This window comes from Dendropsophus ebraccatus, chromosome 2 (assembly GCF_027789765.1).
Source record: "Dendropsophus ebraccatus isolate aDenEbr1 chromosome 2, aDenEbr1.pat, whole genome shotgun sequence".
In the NCBI taxonomy this organism is placed as follows: domain Eukaryota; kingdom Metazoa; phylum Chordata; class Amphibia; order Anura; family Hylidae; genus Dendropsophus; species Dendropsophus ebraccatus.
The window spans coordinates 195894496-195916302 of record NC_091455.1 but is presented as its reverse complement, the minus strand read 5'-3'; the positions used below and the strand labels follow the sequence as shown (position 1 = coordinate 195916302).

Genomic DNA, 21807 nt, shown 5'->3' with positions numbered 1-21807 from the left:
GTATTATCACAACTATGTAAGTGTATAACAAACACAATACTGTATAGAAGTATTATCACAACTATTTAAGTGTATAACAAACAATACTGTATAGAAGTATTATCACAACTATGTAAGTGTATAACAAACACAATACTGTATAGAAGTATTATCACAACTATGTAAATGTAAAACAAACAATACTGTATACAAGTATTATCACAACTATTTAAGTGTATAACACACACACAATACTATACACAGGTACCCCACATAAGTAAATGTATAACACACACAATACTGTATACAAGTATTATCACAACTATGTAAGTGTATAACACACAATACTGTATACAGGTAATACTACATATGTAAGTGTATAACACACACACACACACACAATATTGTATACAGGTAATACTACATATGTAAGTGTATAACACACACACACACACACACACAATAGTGTATACAAGTAACACCACATATGTAATAATAACATAGTATGTGTACAATTACACAACATACAGATGGGATGTACTGACTGTGATACACAGCAAGCAGAAAGCCATGTGTAATAATAACAGAAATATGATAGAACATATATAATAACACAACACCCACATATAATCATATCACAAGTGTACTCACATGTAAAACTAATAACACTAGTAACACTACACATATAATAGGTATAAAGCACATACAATAACACTACACATAACAATAACACAAACAATATCAAACACACATCACTTTACACATGTTAAAGGAGTACACATAATAACACTACACATTATATACAGATATAATACTATACATAGCGTCATAGAACTAATATTACACACAGTCATACATATCTGGTAATATCACACAAATGTATATACATCTCTATACATAATCACACACACATCTACACATACTGTACACATGTGAGAACAAGAAGTATAATAACACTGCATGATACACATGTAACACTACACATAGTCCTACACAAAATACGATAACACATACTGCACCAGTATATGAATACTATATATATCATACACATATCCCTTTACAATATCACAAACAATATTACAAATATAACAATACAACCTATATTATACCATACACATATACTACCTATATAATATCATACACCTATAACAATACTATATAATACCATACACATATACTACCTATATAATACCATACACATATAACAATACTATATACACATATACCAATACTATATACCATATACACATATAACAATACTATATACCATATACACATATACTACCTATATACCATATACACATATACCAATACTATATACCATATACACATATACTACCTATATACCATATACACATATACCAATACTATATACCATATACACATATACTACCTATATACCATATACACATATACCAATACTATATACCATATACACATATACTACCTATATACCATATACACATATACCAATACTATATACCATATACACATATAACAATACCATATACACATATAACAATACCATATACACATATAACAATACTCTATAATACAGCCACCTCCCATCACACATATAATAACACAGCTGCACACCGGCGGAGCAGCACACACAGCAGTCCTTGTGCCCTCGGTACACAATGGCCATCCCGGCGGCGGCGGCAGTCCCCGGTGTGCGGTGCCGGGGGAGGTGACACATGTGCCCGCTCGCTGACATGCAGTAAACATGATCCCCTGCCTGCCCTGATCTCTCACCTCCATCCCCGGGGCCAGGAACCTGTCACAGCCTCGGCCGCCCCGCCTCCCACCCACAGCCCGGCACACAGGAACCTCCTCCCGGCGGTCACTTACCGGAGCACCGAGTCCACAGAGCGCCGTGTGTGCACAACACAATCCCGGATCCCGCAGCGCGGAGAGCGGGCGGCACCAGCACACGCTGCGTCACTCCCTCCTCTGCCGATAACCACGCCCAACCCATCACCGGCCCCGCCCACATCTGCTGCCCGACTGTGGACACGCCCACATACTCTACAAACCGCAGACGGCGTGACGTCACTATTCCAGTAGCGGCGCTGCAGGTGCCGGGTGCGGAGGGAGGGGGCGCTGCACCTGTCCTGTGTGATGGCTTCTCACAGGCTCATGTACATGGGGCAGATAGTCGTGTTCTGACCTCACATCAAGTTACAGCTGCACATTGTACCATCAAGTCTAGCTAAAGGTGCGTTTACACGAAACAATAATTGGCCCGATCGTACGATTAACAATGTCCATTTAGACGGTACGATATATCGTACGGACAGGGGCGGTCTTTGCATTTCTGGGGCCCCAAGCGGAGTTATGTCTGGGGCCCCCCCCTCAACACGAGTTTCAAAACAATAGACCGCTGTGTGTTGCCCCCAGTAATATATACCCCTTGTGCGCTACCGCCAGTAATATATACTCCTTGTGTGCTGCCCCCAATAGTATATACCCCTTGTGTCCTGCCCCCAGTAGTATATACCCCTTGTGTCCTGCCCCCAGTAGTATATACCCCTTGTTTGCTTCCCCCAGTAGTATATAGACCCCTGTGTGTTCCCCCAGTTATATATAGCCCCCCGTGTGCTCCCCCAGAAGTATATAGACCTCTTGTGTGCTGCCCCAGTTGTATATAGACCCCCTGTGTGCTGCCCCCAGTTTTATATACACCCTGTGTGCTCCCCCACTAGTATATAGGCCCCCTGTGTGCTCCCTCAGGGGTATTTAGCCCCTCTGTGTGCTCCCCCACTTGGATATAGACCCCTGTGTGCTCCTCCAGTAGTATATAAACCCCCTGTGTGGTTCCCCAGTAGTATATAGACCCCCTGTGTGCCCCACCAGTATTATATAGACCCCTTGTGTGCTGCCCCAGTAGTATACAGACCCCTGTGTGCTCCCCAGTTATATATAGACCACCTGTGTGCCTCACAAGTAGTATATAGACCCCCTGTATGTTCCCCCAGTAGTATATAGACCCCCTGTGTGCCCCACCAGTAGTATATAGACCCCTGTGTGCTCCCCCAGTAGTATATAGCCCCCCTGTGTGCTCCCCCACTTGGATATAGACCTCCTGTGTGCTCTCCAAGTTGTATATAGACCCCATTCTGCTGCCCCAAGTAGTATATAGACCCCCTGTGTGCTGCCCCCAGTAGTATATAGACCCCTCTGTGAGGGTGTGCGGGGGTGCCGCGAGTGGCCGCGGGGGTGGCGCAAGTGGCCGCGGTGGTGCGGGAGTGGCCGCAGGGGGGTGGCGCGGGGGGTGCCGGGAGTGGCCGCGGGGGGGTGCGGGGGTGCCGCGAGTGGCCATGGGGGGTACCTGCAGACAAGGCGGCGGACGAAGAGGCAGCAGGAGGCCGGGGCAGAGGCGGAAGGTGGTCCGGGTGAGTGGAACTCCAGACGCTTTCCTGGTGTGCATCACGAAAGCGTTCGGGGCCCGGGCACTCCCATAGACTCCTATGGGGGCGTCCGGGCCGGATTTCCAGACTAAAAAATCCGGTCCTATTTTCCGGAACGGACACCCTTCCGGAAAATTCCGGAAGGGTGTCCGTGTCCAATGAAAGTCTATGCGTCCGGAAATCCGTCCGGATTTCCTGATAGGAAATCCGGGTGGTTTTTCCGGACGTGTGAAGGGGGCCTTAGAGTAGAAAAAAAAACCTTGACACAGTAACGGACATCAGATGGAAACTTGTCAGATCCTATAGAACTCAATGGGATCTCTTGGGATCCACCTGGATCCATCCGAGTTGTTGAATTGAACCGTACGGAATGGAAGTGTGAACTTAGTTTTACTATTCTACACCTATGTTTTTTATATGATTATTTATAGCTAGTAGGGATGACCACAAATCCGGAATGCTTGAGTCCGATCGTTCCGCATTTAATTGGCTGAAAAAGTTGGATAGAGCACTAGGGAGTCCTGGAAAACATGGATATAACCTATGGCCTATGGCTGTATACATTTTTTCCTGGAAATGTGCTCAAAATTGCTCTATTACCTTCCTTATAACACTTTTATGTTTTGCTATTTAAGCTGTAATTTTTTGCACCATGATCTGTACTTTCTATTGGTAGTTTTTTTTTTGCATATATGACATTTTCATAACTTTTTATTCAGATTTTCCCGGATTTGATGTGACCAAAAATCAGTTTGCACTTTGGTGTTTTATTGTACTTACACCATTTACAGTGTGAGATCATGATGAAATAATTTAATATTTCAAGCGATTCCGCCCTTTTTAAATTTTAATATGGGAATAATAAACCTGTTTTATTATTAATTAATTTTTTTTAACCTCAATAACTTTTAGTTCCCTAGGGGGCACCTATGAGAAATACACTGATTGCTCATAGGGATCAATGCAGTATGTATATACTACATTGATCAATGAATCTGGTGCTCAATTATTAAGGGCTGCTGAAGCCCATAGTAATCGAGCGCTGACCCAAGATCTTCGTCATAGCGCTAGATTACAAGTGATCATCCTTTCTCGATCGCATTGAGGGATAGCTCTTCAACTGCATATAAATGTCGCTGTCAGTTTTGACAGTGGCATTTACACTGTTAATTAACAACGTGGCGTGACCCCTCTTTGTACCCCCTTTGGGACTCCATGAGGTACCAGGTACGTCACAGGTCCTTAAGGGAGTAAACTACACTGAGACTTCCTGTTCTGTCTGTGATGATAAGGAGGAGGCTGCTGGAAAGTGACATGTATAGGACTACAGTAAAAGGTGGCACCAGTAGATAAGACAGTAGCAGCTCAGCCTCCCCCTCCCCTGTGGAAAAACCTTTGCACAGGTCATAGAGCATGCTTCAAAAGTTTCTCATACAAAGAATAAGGTCTAGGGATGTTCATGCTGTAAATCATGTCACTAAATGCTGTTAAAAATAACAGTTTAGGCTGAGCCCTTAATAAATGTACTAAAAACAAAATAAAAAAAATAAAAAAATAGAAATAGATTAGAAACATATTCCAGTATCGGCCTCTGATTAGTGATCAGAAGCTTCCCGGCCTGTATGAGGGAAGAGCAGTCTATAGGATGTGATACACATTTTTAATTTGGACTATAAAACCTTATCTTACCTTTTTGCTTTTGATGGTTTTTTTTTTTTTTCCCAGCGATGGTTTTCAGTCACCATTAGCTGTGCGTGAAGCTCTTCATACGGCTCCTTACTTCAAAGTGATTGCTGACATTTCTATGGCTTTCATAACACGTCTTCTTGTCTTCTGGTACTTTTGAGGGACAGTCTAGAAGCTTCCATTCTCTCACAAATCATCCAATAATGATCAATAATCAATAATCAATCCAATCTCACTAGGATACCCACACACTAATGGTCCTTTTACACGGAGCGATAATTCGACCAATCGAACGACTAACGATATCTAAGTAACGATGTGTTTTTTTATAACGATCAACGTTTAGATGGAACGATATATCGTTAGAAAAATCGTTATTGCGATCGTTTTAAGATCGCTTAAGCCTATCTCACACATAGGATAAATCGGTGAAAGACTGTTTACAGGAAGCGATCTGCGTATTTTCAGTGAACGACCAACGACAATTTGAGAACATGTTGAAAGATGAAAATGAACGTTTTCTCGCTCGTCGCTTGATCATTTGCTGTGTTTACACAAGTCGATTATGGCTCAAATGCGATTGTTATCGTGAAAATTCAAACGATAATCAATAAAAGGACCATTACTATCTATCTATTATCTATCTATCTATTTTCTACAGTATCTATAGATATCCTATTTATCTATCTATTATCTATCTATCTATCTATCTCCTATCTATCTATCCTTTGTACAGTGAAACCTTGGATTATGAGCATAATTTGTTCCGGGAATGTGCTTGTAATCCAAATCCTTAAGCAAATTTTCCCATAAGAAATAACTAAGAGGCAGACAATTCGTTCCTCAACCCAAAAATAAGGTAGGTAAGGTGTTCTGTATCAATAGAAAAAACAATGTATCAGTAAAGAAGGGGTTAATCAGTTAACTCTCTGTCCACATACAACTCCCCAGGTGGCTGCCAACCTGCTGGTGCTGGTACCTGCTAGTGCCTGGAGCAGCTATCGGTGAAGGGGCTAATTCAGGGGTCAGTGGGAAGCAGCGGTCATATACCATCCAGTTCCATGTGTAAGCATGTGTCCGGAAAAGACCGTGGGGAGTTGAAGCACTCACCGCTTGGGTTACATCTGTGCACGCAGGATCTTGGCTGCATGAACATTAGAGTAGGAGGGCGCCGCAGCCTCACTCACATTCATTCCTCCGGCAGCAAGGAGAGGAGATAAGGCCAAGCTGCTCGCTTCCACAGGAGGATCTCCACAGTTCTACAGGGTCCCTGATGCCGATTGGCTGGAAGGCATCCGATTACCGTCAGAGTTGATCAAGTAGCAGTGAGTTAAAATAAGAGGACTTTCTGCCCAGTACAGTATCAGGATGGGGACACAGGGGGCTTGTATTATCAAATCTCTAAAATGATTAGCTTATCTTGCAAAATGCCCTCAGACCAAGCTACTAATAATCCAGGGTTTAACTATATTTATTTATGCCTTCAATTATTTTATTATCTATCTATAGTGTATCCAGACTTTTATCATCAATTTTTTTGGACCTTATTTTCACAATTTTCCTTTAGATTCTGACCAAATATACTGGAATGGGGGGGGGGGATGTTTAATCATAAAAGGTGACCTTTTTAGTGATTCACGTCCAAAGGGCAATGTCTTTCATCTGTGCCTTTGGTTGAAGCGTCATTATTCTTGTTGTCAAACAGCCATGACAGAAAGGTGCAGTCAGAATATGTAACCTATCAGTGGTGGCAGATAGAGATAAGAAAACTCGCTGAAGGTCGATCATCATTTGAATCCCGCTGCCTGGGGAAGCTGGATGCAACCCAAAGACTGCCTGGAAAACATGGATACAGCCTATGGCCGATCTCCATTTGAGTCCTAACTTTCGGCAAATTCTCTCATCTCTATTGGTAGACATGATGTATGGAGGTGGAAAATACTTAAAGTGTCACTGTCGTGTTTTTTTTTTTTGTTTTTTTTTGCAGAAATCAATAGTAAAGTTTTAAAAAACTTTTTAATTGGGTTTATTAGGCAAATATGCCATTATCTGCATTCAAAAAGACTTTCCCCAGGTCCCCCCCTCCCTCATCTCTCATTCACTGCTCATTATCAAGAAATTTGGACTCTTTTACATCAATCGAGCCCTGTGTAACCTATGGAGAGGGGAGGGGGAGGAGGGGGATTAGTTGCCAAAAGAGAACAAAGGATCACACAGCGGGACCTGCGAGAAAACTAGTATTCAGAGGCCAGAGAGGTCAGTGCTGACTTCAGAGGAGATAGCCCGGTGATGTACCTGTAAATTAACTCTTTGTTGTCCTGTTTTGGTGCCTCATCTCCCTCCACCCCTCCCCTCTCCATGGAGAACAATGAAGACAGGGGGGAGAGCTTCAAGCTGCTTTTTCATGATAAAAATGCATTTTTCAGCTAATAAACCCAATTACAAAGTTTCCTGTACTATTGAAATTACCTGTACTATTGATTTCTGCAAAAAAAAATGTAGGCGACAGTGACACTTTAAATGGGCACTATCATGTCAAAACTTTTGTTCAACTGCAGATTCATTGCTGAGACCCTCACAATAGCTAGATATAGAGGGAGAGGTGCACACTAAGTGTGTTCTCTCCAAGCCATGTCACAGTCAGGGAGGGGAGGGGGGGAGTGTACGCTTCTTTTATTTCATTCTCACAATTGGTGGGAGTCAAGAAAACCAGGGACCTATCGATAATCCAGACCCCCTTAACTATGACATGTCCTTACGACACAGCAAAACTTTTCTGAAGTGATAGGTAATATCCATGACCTGCATTTGGTATCATTGCAGCCGGCGCCAATAGATTGTACTGGGGACATGAACAGAATTTGGATCTCCATAGCTTTAGGTATAATTGATACAGAATTACTCGGTAAACATTCCTAACTTTAGTTCCTGCTGGCACAATGATGGGGAGTAGGAGGAATTGCAAACAATTATTTGTCTTTCTCAGTTGCCAATTATTTCTCTCTATGTAAGGCAGGTGTGGGAAGAAATCATTGGCATCCATTGTCTTTCTTGAGTTTTATTACAAAGATTTATAAGAAACAGGAACAATCTTTTGTTCTGCACTGAAAAATATCAAGGACAATTACATGGGATATTTCCAAGTTTTGTAAAAATTAAAGGGAAACTATCAGCAGGTTAGAAGCAATAGGAATGACTAGGCCCCATAGCAAACTTTTGATTGCCCCCCCCCCCTCTGACTAACCACTATGCCGCCAAGTGTGGTCACACTTATAGGGCATGAGGCAATAAGGATAAAGGTAGGTTTCTTACCTTCATCTTCGGTGCCATTTTCAGGATATTAGCAGTTTACTTAATATGCTAATGAGGCGTTTGGTGCACTAGGAGCAGAAGTTTCCCTTTAAATATAAAAAGAAAGCAACATGTGAGGGGAGTCAGTACATGTAACTATAGAAAGGTAGCAATGCTTAGAGAGGTAAATATAAAGTACCTCCAAACAGTCCAAACGCCACAGAGTGGTGGGGATTTTTTGGGGAGTGGCTATTCACAAGGCCTGGACTGGTAGTCTGTCCTATTGGGTAGATTCCTGGTGGGCCAGGCTTGCATGGGATGATCTAGAACAGACGTGTCAAACTGGCCCGCAGAGCCCACCGACGATTTCTATTGGCCTGTTCATAATGTGTAAAACAAAGATCAGTTGGGCGGCTGCCTAGCCCGCCACCAGACGCCACATGTTGCCCTGCTTTTGCCCTCCTTCTATGCTTCAACTGGTTATGTCATGAACCCGCTTCCCAGCAAAAGTGTATTGTACTATCAAGAGACTGTACAGTAAAGCTGTTATATTTTTATATCACTGTGACTCAGTCATCCTTTCCATCGCACCAGCACCTATACACTAGCCACACACCTTAGGTTATTTTTTCCCTTTCTGTGGGTGGCGGTACCAAAAGTCCGGGTGGGTCAATTGCCACTTAGGACTACCGTGACAAGAGCCATCACAACCCGGCAGGTCACCGACCATTTCTGGGGAGTACAGACAGAGCTGTACAATAACACTGTTAACAGCCATCCATCAGTGTCTTATATCACAAACAGCCGTGCTACACCACACTAGGGTACTAGAAATGTGAGTTATTTTGAGACTGACACAGTGTGTGTGCGTGTGGGGCGGGGGGGGGGGGGGGGGGTGTATCAAACATGGTGTAAAGTGAAACTGGCTCAGTTGCCCCTAGCAACCAATCAGATTCCACTTTCATTTTCCAAAGAGTCTGTGACGAATGAAAGGAGGAATCTGACTGGTTACTAGGGGCAACTGAGCCAGTTTCACTTTACACCATGTTTGATAAATCTTCTCCAGTATGCGGACATTTGTGTTCTGCACTGTTATAAAGATCCCCATACACTTTATACTTGCAACAGGTTTGGCCATCAGTATAAAGTGTATAGGGCTCTCCTATGACTCCATCAACAGATGATCTTTGTAGAGATAGGGTGTCATGGAATTTAAATGCCCAACCCCTTTGTTCTCAGAAAGATAATTCACCACACAAATCAGTCTGGTTTAACCCTCCACATACAGAACACAGCAACGTTCATGTTTATGGGGAGGACGGGAAAGATAACTGTTGAATGATCGTTCATCCAACAGCTATAGTAGGTGTATGGCCACCTTATAGGTCCTTATGGCTCAGCCTGTATGTGGACATTTGTGTTTTCCACGTTAAAAGGGTCATTGCGGCTGACACTGTTTAGGGGAAGTTAGGGCTGGCACCACGTGGAGACTCTGTGACTATCACTGAAATACATACATCACCTGCTGATATAACTAATTTCAAGGGGAAAAAAAGTTGATTTTCTTAGCCATTTCCATTATATATATATATATATATATATATATATATATATATATATATTGAATTACATTTGTTACTAATGTCTGATACAACAAGCATTACATGTGATGTGGTGCCAGGCAGACGGAGGCCAATGGCTAGTGATGAATCTCTATTTATAACCACAGTTAGGCAAAAGAACAGAAAAAAACACATATAGGTGCGCGCTCAAATAATCAAAAATATACAAATTATATTTCACAATAACCTATATAATACATCACAAGAAAGCTAGACAAAAAATATTAAAAACACAAGCATGATGTGCTGTACTTCATACCGGATAGCTACCCCTATAATTTGAGAATTCAGGGTCCACAATGATTGTAAATAAATTCCAAAAAAAATGTAAATATTCGCATACCCTATTTCTCCTTGGTAAAGTGCAAGTGCTAGAAAATACCACAAAACCTATAATTCATATAATATCAAAGTCATCCACTAAAGTGCTAGTGCCCAATGTAAACCAAATCAAACAGTGCAAAAAATACAATAACATAAACAATATTTTCCATAATATACTAACATGAACCCAAGGAAGAAATAGGCAACCATATGTAATATCACATGAATAAAATGGTCACCCAGGATCCTGTAAGCTCCTCCGGACCAAACCCTACGTGCATCGTCACTCCCAAATGGTGACTTCGTCAGAGACAATGGTTTCTAACAATAGTCCAGCCTTTATATTGTAAATACCGGAAATCAATAATTACATAATACAGTTCCTTACCTCTCCGATTGGAGTAAGGGCCCTATTCTACTGAACGATTATCATTTGCATAATCGTTAACGATTAACGATCTCAAACTACCGCTATTGCGAAAGACCTTAAAACGTTCACTCATTTCCATGGAACGATAATCATTACTTATGATCGTATATGCGATCGTTTTTTCTTCGCTATTTCTTCGCTATTGCGTTCGTATCTACTGCAAACGACCGAACGATGTCTTATTCAATGCGAACGTTTTGCGAACGAGCAACGATAAAAATAGGTCCAGGTCTTATAAAGCGATCAACGATTTCTCTTTTGGTCGTTAATCGTTAACTGCATTTCCACCAAATGATTATCGTTTAGATTCGAACGATTTAACGATAATCTAAACGATAGTCGTCCGGTGGAATAGGGCCCTAAGACCGCCACACATGTAATTTATATTTATAAAACTATAGGCTGCATCTCCTTGTTGACCACTACTAAACAATTTGGGAACAAAGTCTTGTGTCTATAGCCCTATACTACAATGAGTTATTAGAATAATCCATGATCAGAGTCCTTTTACATAGAACGATAATCGAGCGAAAAATCGTTACATCATTTGATTTTAGGCATAAATCTTTCTGTGTGTATGCAGGCAACCATCAAGCAACTAACGAAAAATTGTTCGTATGTCGTTGATCGCATCTTTTGTGCTGACCATATAATCATCATTCGCAAATCTAATTGTCGCAAATTGTTGTGTGTTATGGTGCGTTTACACAGACAGATTTATCTGACATTTTTTTTTAAGCCAAAGCCAGGAACAGATTATAAACAGGGAACATGTCATAAAGGAACGACTGAGATTTTTCCTCTTTTCAAATCCATTCCTGGCTTTGGCTTCCAAAACCTGCCAGATAAATCTGTCTGTGTAAACGAACCGTTAGGCTAAGTTTACACGGAGCGATAATTGGCCCGATCGTACGGTTAACGATTTCAAAGTAACATTTTTTTTTTTATAACGATCAGCGTTTACATGGAACGATATATCGTACAGAAAATTCGTTTTGCGATCGTTTTGCGATCACTTAAGCCTATCTCACACATAGGTAAAATCAGTGAACGACTGTTTACACAGAACGTTCGGCGAATTTTTTGCGAAAGACGATTTAAGAACATGTTAAAAGGTCAAAATGAACGATTTATCGATCGTTCGCCGCGTTTACACGTACGATTATGGTTCGAATTAGATCGTTATTGCAAAAATTCGCTCAATAATCGTTCCGTGTAAACGTAGCATTATGGTGAATGATTTTAGTTGATTTTGTTCGCAAAATTGCTAGTTTGCTTTAGTTTTTTTTCGAATAATCGCTTCCTCTAGTAGGACCCTTCGTCACACATTCCTTCAAAAAAGCAAATGATGGACACAGAAACTTGATGGTCCCCATTATAGTCAGTGGGGTCTGCCAGGCACCACCCTCCTTAAAGGGGAACTCCAGGTAGGGGTTAAAAAAATTAAACTTCTGCAGAAGCATAAAGCATTACTTACCTATCTATCCCAGATAATGTACTTTTAATAGAAAGCAAGTTTTTATTATCCGGAGTTCCACTTTAAATTGCCATTGATTTTTGTTTTTCTGTTCCTATATGTACAGTATAACAGAATAAAAAAACCGAAAAAAAAATTTGTAGATTTTCCATATCCCTTTTCAGTACCAGACTTAGCTTATTTCTAGTTTCAAGCATACCTATAAAAAGAAAAACTTTTAAACTTTTGACACAGAGACATAGAAAAGCGATGTACTCTTGTATGTGGTAACGCTGACAGGTGGGATTGTCAGCTGTGCAGTGTGCATCCACATTCTGTACTACCAGCGGATTATTCCTCTTGGTGCTGTTGGTGAAAAGATATGATCGGTCGAGGTCTGACTGTTCAGACCGCGACCAGCCTGGAGAATTATCATGGTAAATACAATACCATGCTTTCCTCCCCGCTCTGTGTACATGTGAGCAGGACAGCTCCATAGACTTACATTATGCAGCTAAAGCTTCGGCTGTCCGGGCATGATGGGAATTGTAGTTTTGCAACAGCTGGAGGGCTGAAGGTTCCCTACCCCTGATTTACAGTGACAGAAAAATACAATGGGAATTAATACAGCAGACATGTTGGTTTAGACAGGGTAAGCTGTAATTCTGCTATATATAAAGCTGGTATACACATATGGCAGAGGGAGCTCAGGAGCCAGGGCCCAGGTGTGACTACCTCTGCGACGCCTTGGATAATAGATCCTCATGGGATCCTGTATTACTTGTTGCCGTTAAAAGGAACATGTTTCTCAGTGATATCAGCAGGTTTATTAGACTTTGGTACAAATATCTGTTATCAAGGAACCCATATAAGAACTGAATAAGTGATTCATGCTTCATGCTTCTGCTGCAGTCTCTGCAGTTTTCTATACCACCTATAGGGTGTGCATGCATTCTTGCCTTCTTAAAGGCCCTATATGACAGACACCACCTACACCATGTTCACTGCCAGAGGTAGCAACCCGGTAGCCCTTTGCAGTAAAGACCAGATGCTTAAAGGAGAGAGTTTAAGGGTGATAAGTAGTGATGATTGAATAGTGATATTTGACTCCGGGTGGCTGGAGAAGTTAGATGCAGGGTGTCCTGGAAAACCTATGGCTGACAGGCCTAGGGCTGTATCCAGCTTCTTCAGCCATCGGGAGTCAAATGTTAAGCCAAATGTTCAGGTTCAGAGGAACCTGAATGTTTGTTACGTTTGCTCATCACTAGTGATAAGCATAGGGCTAAATAGACAACACCCTGTGTAGAGGTCCAAAACCAGACCAGCTGGGTGACCCACTAGGTCTATTGTCCATTACACAGAGTTAGGGATCCCGCCTCCTTCACTGAGTGGCTGAGCGGACCTGAGACATCACGTCTCGGGCCTGCATCAGACACCCGGAAACGGCCGGGAACCGGGCCCCCGGAGCGCCGCGATGCGGGACCTGCCGCTGGAACCGGAGGGGGGGGGGGTGAGTGGACGTCTTTTCCCTCGGCCACCTCATCCCCGATCCCAGCGCAAAAGTGCCCCCACGCTGGAGTACCCCTTTAAGTTCCATTCACTTCAATGGAACTGAGTTACAAAACCTGCACCCAAACTGGAGACAAGAGCGGTGCTGTCTCTGGAAGAAAGTGGCTATGTTATGTAGCACTGGATAACCCATTTAAGAATAACCTGATATATTTTAGAAAGTAGCTTCATGTTGGATTTTATCATGTTGGGAGAAAGACGTAGCATACATTACAGTAAATGAGGAATGATCCTGCTAACTAGATACCAGTCCCTGCAGCCCAGCAGATAAAACCCCTCTCAGTAACTTGTAACATCTGACAATTGAATTACAATTTGCGCTCTAGCGGTGCTCTAAAGTCATTATGTAATTAGCGGCACAGGCTGTAAAGTGACCTGTGATGAATGACCCGACCGCTTCCCGGCTTCAGGCTAGTGTACTTAGTTTATTTCATCTATTTTCTTTAAAGGTCAGGCCGTCGTTCTTATCTGGACGTAGATGGCTCTCATTGTCTCCACTTTCTTTTAATTAAGTAACTTATTAACTAAGTGCTGCTGAATTATTAGCATTGCCATTTACAACAACCCAAGACGGGGAATTTTTCTTTTTTTTTACAGAGTGCTATGGGTCCACACTGTATTTGTGTCTATGAAGAGCGTGTTATATGACATGTCATATTATGGACTGCAATCTTTAATTTTCAAATGTCCCTGAGCTAGTGCATAAACACTACAGGCTATGATGTGTCATATATATGGCAAACACACGTAAAATATGGGATTCTGCTGCCTTGTATCGCTATAGCACATCATTAACATGAAGAGCATTATAGATCAGTACTGAGCAGTGCAAGCTGTGATTCCAGAATTGAAGTAAGGTGAAACACTCACTGCCTCTCTGTAGCTCCCTTCTCCTTGTTCTTTCATCTTCCTTGGGCAGCTTGTCACCTGGTCCCTTTGCTAGCTGGTCTGTCTTGAGGCCAGGGGTGTTGCTAGGGTTCTAAAATATCCAGAGTTGCATTTTGCTCAATAAGATATTACCACCACATAATAACTATGGGGGAGATTTATCAAACTGGTGTAAAGGCAAATAGGCCCAGTTGCCCCTAGCAACCAATCAGATTCCACTATTCATTTCTCACAGACGCTTTGGAAAATGAAAGGTGGAATCTGATTGGTTGCTAGGGGCAACTGAGCCAGTTTCACTTTACACCATGTTTGATAAATCTCCCCCTATGTTACTATTATATTCTTACTAAATAAAACCTATTATAGCAAGGGCAATATGGCCAATAGCACTACTATCATATAAAACACTTTACACAGACCATTGTTACCTCCATACATGATCATATAACAGCAGTAACAGTACACCCAGTGACTCCCCCATTTGGCCCACGCTGTCATGATGATTTTTTCTGGTCACAACTCGTCTCTCAGAGAAATGTTTTTTTCCAGCACCACCTTCACCTGTATACTAAATCCCCAATGTAGTATTTAGGCTCAATTTGGGCCCTCAGTACTTATGCCCCCTCAATGGCCTAACATAGTAGAAAAGCCACCATCTGCTCCCCCATATAACAGATTAGCTCTTTTGTTCCTCCATATAGTTGTCAGGTCCCCATTCTGTGCATCCATATATTATCTTGGCCTCCCTATGCAGGAAGCAGCGTCCTGTGGCCGGAGCCAGAATACTGCCTGCCGCCACAAGAGGCATTGGCCCAGCAGGGAGCCAATATCTCTTCCCAGTGTCAATCATGGCGCCATTTTTAACAGCGAGCGCTTGTCAGGAGAGCTCTCAATTAAAAGGCTCACTGCGTAGGGGCCTAGATGAAGGGGCCCCTGTATGAGTGAGCGGGTGCTGCTATGAGTATGGGCGGTTCAGGCCATGTGGTTCAGGCCTATATTATAACCTATCACTGGGCACATTAATGTCCGTGGCCAGCCGTTATTCCTTTGGGGCTTGAGCCACAGAAATTTATGTGTAGTGACGCCCCTGCTTGAGACAAGTATTTAGCAGTTTTTCAGATTGATAATGAATACAGGAGGGAGGTGCTCATTTACAAAGCCAACACGGCCATGGCCAATTGATAGATTGGTAGCATGTCCTCTGTGAATGTACACAAGTTCCTAGTTATTAGTGTAGAATCCCTCATTCAGTGCCAACATCAAATATCCATATAATAAAGGAACACAACCTGTGTGCCTCGCTCTTCCTCTGGAGGACCCAACACGTCCATCTATTCTACAGACATTGAATTCCATAGGTACCACAGTTTGCTGTCAGTTTCCTACAGACAATCATTTTGCAGGGGATATTTTTGCATTATTTTAGTAGGAATCCTTCTAACAAAGAGGCCTTCTAAAAAGCAGACGATACCTTCACATTTGTACATATTACAAATATTGCACATCTGTGATATATATGACATTGCAGTAGGGCTCCTCCATAGAGCACAGATACATATGACCTCTATACTCCTAATAGAGCTAATGTTGTATGCCCCTTTGTACTATTGGGTTCACATTCCTCCCTTCTTACATTAAGTATGTTCCTGCCCCTTAGAGATAACAATGGCATTTTTGATATTTTAAAAGATAAGCAAATAGCAGCAAATTTAACCCAGGGGGTTTATCAAGAAAGCTCCAGGGACGTTACATAGCAGGATGATTCAGCAGAATGAAGTCATGCCTTAGCCTTATGGCCCTATTCCACGAGTCGTTTGGAGGAGCAAACTCCTCGTTCCCCGCTCGCTGCCGCCGCTATTCAGCGCGGCGGCAGCGAGCGGGTGAGTACGGGAGGGGCGGCGGGGGGCTGCCCGGGTGATCGCTGATCGTCCGGGCAGCCCATAGGATACAGCAGCGCCTGCTGCCGATGCTCCTATTCAACGGAGCGACGGCAGCAGATCGCTGCTATATCAGTCGCTTGTTTTTCAACATGTTGAAAAACAAGCGACTGCAACGATCAGCCGACATGAACGATGTCGGCTGATCGTTGCACTCTATTCCACGGGACGAATATCGTTCGTAGCGGCCGATATCGGCTGAATACGAATGATATTGCTCCTCTAAACGACCCGTGGAATAGGGCCATTAGAGTGGATTCACTCATAACGTTTTTCAGAAGAAAAAAGTGGGATTTTCCTACCTTTTTTCCCTCTAATCAACTGCTGCCAGAGATTTGTAATTTACTTCTATTAAAAAAAATCTCAAGTCTTCCAGTACTTATCAGCTGCTGTATGTCCTGCAGGAAGCCGTTTATTCACTCCAGTCTGACAGAGTGCACTCTGCTGCCACCTCTGTCCATGTTAGGAACTGTCCAAAGCAGGAGAGGTTTTCCATGAGGATTTGCTTCTGCTTTGGACAGTTCCTCTGACGGACAGAGGTGGCAGCAGAGAGCACTGTGTCAGTCTGGAAAGAATACACCACTTACTGCAGGAAATACAGCAGCTGACAAGTACTGTAGGACTTTTAAATAAAAGTGAAATATAATTTTCTGAAACCAGTTGATTTGTAAGAATTTATATTGCCAGCGTTCCTCTTTAAAATGTGCTATTCCACTTGAAAAGTCCATATGATAGGTAATACCCATCTGATTGGAGGGGGACAACTGCTAGCTCCCCAATTTTGAGAATGGGGATCTGAGCCTCCTCTCTGTATAAAATATTGATGTATAGCATTCAGCTCCCATAAAGAATGAAGGCTTTATTGCCATTAACCAGCTATCTCATCGCACTATTCTAGCAAGAAAGCTATCGTCAAGATTACAGAAGGTCTCAGCAGTCGGACCCCCACAATCAGATAGTTATAACTTTGCGAGATGCTACAGCCCCTTTAAGGTCTATTTTGACTATAAATTCTGAAAACCATAAGGTCGGACTGTGACTTTTGCACAGAACTCTCCATGCCGTATAATTAAGCCTGAGAGAAGGGCAGAGACTGTTATAATTACTGAGAGGAGAAATACGCTCCTGCAGCTTTTTGATTCCTTTCCAGAACTTCTTTTTATTGAAATCACAGGCTTCTGAGAGAAAACTTGTCAGGAATATTTTTTGTTATAATTTCTAAATCCTTTAAGCTGCTGTATAAACAGTGGCGGAAACAGGTCATTAAGTTTTTTTGTTTAAATAAAGGATTATTACAGGAAGATTACTGAAGGAAAAGTCTTTTCTATTCATGTCAGCCCTGAAGATACAAAGAACAACCAAATCTGGATTAGACTACCCAGTGGTCTGTGGTCCCAATGCTGAATATCATTGGGGATTCTTGTGAATGTTATAACTTACTGTACTTTACAGTATGTTCCCTTTACTGTCGTTTACTGTGGATTTATTAGCCAAAAAATGCATTTTTTGTCTGTCTTCATTGTTCTCTATGGAGAGGGAAGGGGTGGAGGGAGATGAGGCACCAAAACAGGACAACAAAGAGTTAATTTACAGGTACATCACCGGGCTATCTCCTCTGAAGTCAGCACTGACCTCTCTGAACTCTTAATACCGGCTTTCACACAGCTTTGTTCACACAATGCTTTGTTCTCTGCTCTCTGCTGGTGACTAATCTCCCTCCTCCCCTCTCCATAGGTTACACAGGACTCGAATGATGTAAAAGAGTCGAGATTTCTTGATAATGAGCAGTGAATGAGAGAGAAGAGGGAGGGGGATATGGGGAATGGCTTTTTGAATACATATAATGGCATATTTGCCTAATAAACCCAATTACAAATTTTCTTAAAATCACCTGTACTATTGATTTCTGCAAAAAAAGAGAAAATACAACAGTGACACTTTAACGGCTATGGATGGCTTTAATATGGAAACAATGGGGGAGATAGGGGTCGGCCGATCCTGTGTTGTCTATAGGGAGGTGAGGGCTAAGTGGCAGCTTGAGCGCTATCAGCTATATTGTAGTATACCAGAGCGCTTAGGATGGCACCTGTCCACAAGTAGTTTGTTGTATATAAGGTAATATGTTTTATGTGAAACTATGCTATGTATTCTCTGTAGGGGAATTCCACAGCGGAGCCCCCGCCATGAAATCCCGCCTGCCTCAGTGTGATAGGATGCACTGCACGTCTCTGCTCTCTGCTATGTCAATTCATTGAGCGTAGAGCGGAGGCGCGAGGCATCCCATTGGCACACTGAGGAAGACGGGATTGTCAATTCTTCAGAGCGAACAGGCGCGGACAGAGGAGGCACGTGAGCTCTCCCATAGACTGCCTGTATGACACGGATGCTGGTGGGATTCCACCAGTTTTACTCCGTGTGAACTGGCCCTTACAGTGTAACAGGAAGACAGAGAATAGGTTACATGCCGTACACAACACACACTACACAAACTGTTAGGTAACAGTGACACCTGCAGTCCTTAGTGGGAACTGCCTTAGGTAGTGTAGACTTTCCAGCTCTTTCTAGAACCTGCTAGACTAGGTGGAGCAGGCTCTTTACAAAACCCTAGCTGTAACAGGAAGTAGAGTTCAGTCTGGTCAGGTCAGTGTTAAGTGCAGCTGGTTGCTGTTCTGTGAGCAGGCCAGTCCAGGCCTGGTCAGTCAGACAATCCTGTCTGGTACTGAAGAAGGGGAAAGAGATGAAGGAGAAACTGAACTGAAGGAAAAGTAAAGCTGGAAGTGAGAGAGAGTTCTGCAGGTACATGTGTAGAAAGAAAAGGTGAGTAAAGTGGGAATCCTAAGAACAGGAACCCAAAGCAAGTGGATTTGAGTATACTTGGTAGCAGAGATAACTTAAAGGGGAACTCCACATAAGATTTTTTTTTTATTAAAAGTACATTAAAAGTTATATAGATGTGTCTATACAATGTATTACCATATCTGTACGGTTCTGCCACATTGGTAGCTGATAGAAATCCAGGAAGTGAATGGCCTCTGTGCCAATCCACATTGTCTCCTGCTCCCTCTGCTCTCCCACCTTAGGAGACAAATATTCCATGCCTCTGTCTCACATTGTGTGTGTTTGCTGAGCACAGGCTGATGATGCAGACAGGGGGCAGGTTGTGATGTCACAGGAGGCGGGGCTGGATCCCCCAATCACCTGAGTGATTCGCCATCTCTGACTGGCCTGAAGCAGGTGTTGCAAGGACTGCGGACTGTGATGAACAGCTGTGGGAAAGCATTGCGTTCTGGAACCAGTACGGCATTCTGGGAACTGCTCAACCAGGAAGTACAGAAACACAATACAGAACGAAACCACCCAAAAGAAATGGATTTTTGGTAGTTTCAAAACTGGGATAGATAGGTAAGTAATGCGTTATGCTTATGCAAAAGTTTCATTTTTTTTTTAACCTCTACCTGGAGTTCCCCTTTAAGCCTATGAACCGTCTCTTTCTAGGATTCAATGCGGAGCTTGAACAAGAACATTTGAATATTTCTAGGAACTGCAAGTAGTGGCTTATGGCCCGGCCTAGATACTAAGCTCTCTAGCTGACAGGGAGGAAAAGACAGTGCCCATTAAGTTCCCACACGTAGTGACAGACCATCTCTCCACACACACCACCATTCTCTCCACAAGCACAGTAACCCATTCCATAACTCCCGTTCCCTACTTTTGAGCCAAGTCCCTTTGTCCCTCTTTGCCCCTTACATGTCCCTCTTTTTGACCTAGGAACTAGATTTGCAACATATGTTGTTTCATGTTGGATCCTAAAAATTGTTATATTCAGATGAATCATGTGACATTATAGCCCCTTTCTCAAATCATTTCACCTACAGATGTGTGTATGTGTACATGCCGTTCATATGGCCCCATACACACATCTGTAGGGGTTATGGATCCATTTTGGGGCCTTGTTCCGTGACACAAAAAAATGAATAAGCCATTGTGCGTCCGTGTCACCTATTGAACAGTGGGTCCCTGCAAAAGACGACAGTTAGGCTAGGTTCACACTGCGTTTTTGCAATCCGTTTTTTTTTTTCATCCTTTTTTTTGCAAAAAACGGATGGAAAAAACAGATGCATTTGTGTGCATCTGTTTTGATCCGTTTTTCCATTGACTTCCATTGTAAAAAAAAAAAAGGATCAAAATGGATCCGTTTTTTTTAACAGACACAAAAGTAGTATCAGCTACGTTTTTGTGTCCGTAAAAAAAAACGGATCCGTTTTGATCCGTTTTTTTTTTTACAATGGAAGTCATTGCATTAATCTGCAGCAGATACTGTAAGTGTGATTGCATCAATCTGAAGCTGATCCTGTATGTGTGTGTGTGGTGTCCCACTACGGGTGTTGCTCCTATTTACACCTTTCGTAAAAGTCTGTACTTTTGTGTGGTCTTATTGCAGCTACAGTGTTATTAGAGATGGCCACTAGTATTGTGTAACTAAAGTATGTAAGCTGCACGGATGAAGTATATCAAGGGTTATTTGTATGGGTATGTACCACATTCTGTTAACCAGTATGGTCCCTACTTTCTTCTGTCCTATCGCCTCTTTTCTTTCTCCTCTTCTGTTGCACTCTTTCCACCCAACAACGGAGCATCTTACACGCTGGTTAGGAAGTTAGTCCCTTGGGTGAAGGAGGAGTCTTAGCTGAGCTTTGGTGGAGAAAGGACGCAGCTCAGATAGCTCTTCTCTGTGGTTCTACCTGGGCTCTGGCCCATTGCCAGGTCCCCTCTACAGTCGCAGTTCTTAGCTAGTACCCCGCATGGGTAGGACGCAGAACAGTCAGCTCTTACAAACCTCTTTCTTGAAGCACCACACAAGCTATGTGATGCACTGTTAAGCCCTTCAAGAGAGGACTAGCCAACAGATCACCTCAACCCACGCCGAGGACAAGGAGTCACTACAGTGCAGGACATTATCCACAAGAGAGCCAAAGAGCTAGGAACTGATCCAGGTGGAGAAAAGTTACGTAAAGTCTATGAACTCCATCTCGCAGCGCGGGTGTGCTTCGGAAATCCTAACCATTTCGCTCGTCCCAGGTATTAGGGTCTGGGGCCTGTGTCACCCATTGGTACGGTTCCGCCAAAGCTAGTGGGCATCAGGTGGTGTGAAGACTATAGTAAAGGTCAAAACACAGGCACAGGTTGTTTCTTCTTCTTTTCCTACAAGTATTCT

General features: G+C 42.7%; 1 protein-coding gene across 4 annotated transcripts in view; it reads right to left on the bottom strand.

Annotated features, from left to right (window-relative positions):
- Window positions 1-8581, bottom strand: part of MPP7 (MAGUK p55 scaffold protein 7) — a 260619-nt gene extending 252038 nt beyond the window's left edge. The window contains exons 1-2 of one of the 4 annotated variants that reach the window (XM_069959010.1): window positions 8566-8581; window positions 8388-8473 (exon numbers count right to left, since the gene is read on the bottom strand). The gene's annotated coding sequence lies outside the window, so the exon portion shown is untranslated. Of the gene's footprint in view, window positions 1-1734; window positions 1782-1830; window positions 1933-6185; window positions 6244-8387; window positions 8474-8565 lie in introns of those variants that run through there. The other 3 variants (XM_069959013.1, XM_069959009.1, XM_069959011.1) reach the window with 3 other exon arrangements.
- Window positions 8582-21807: the final 13226 nt, after the last annotated feature.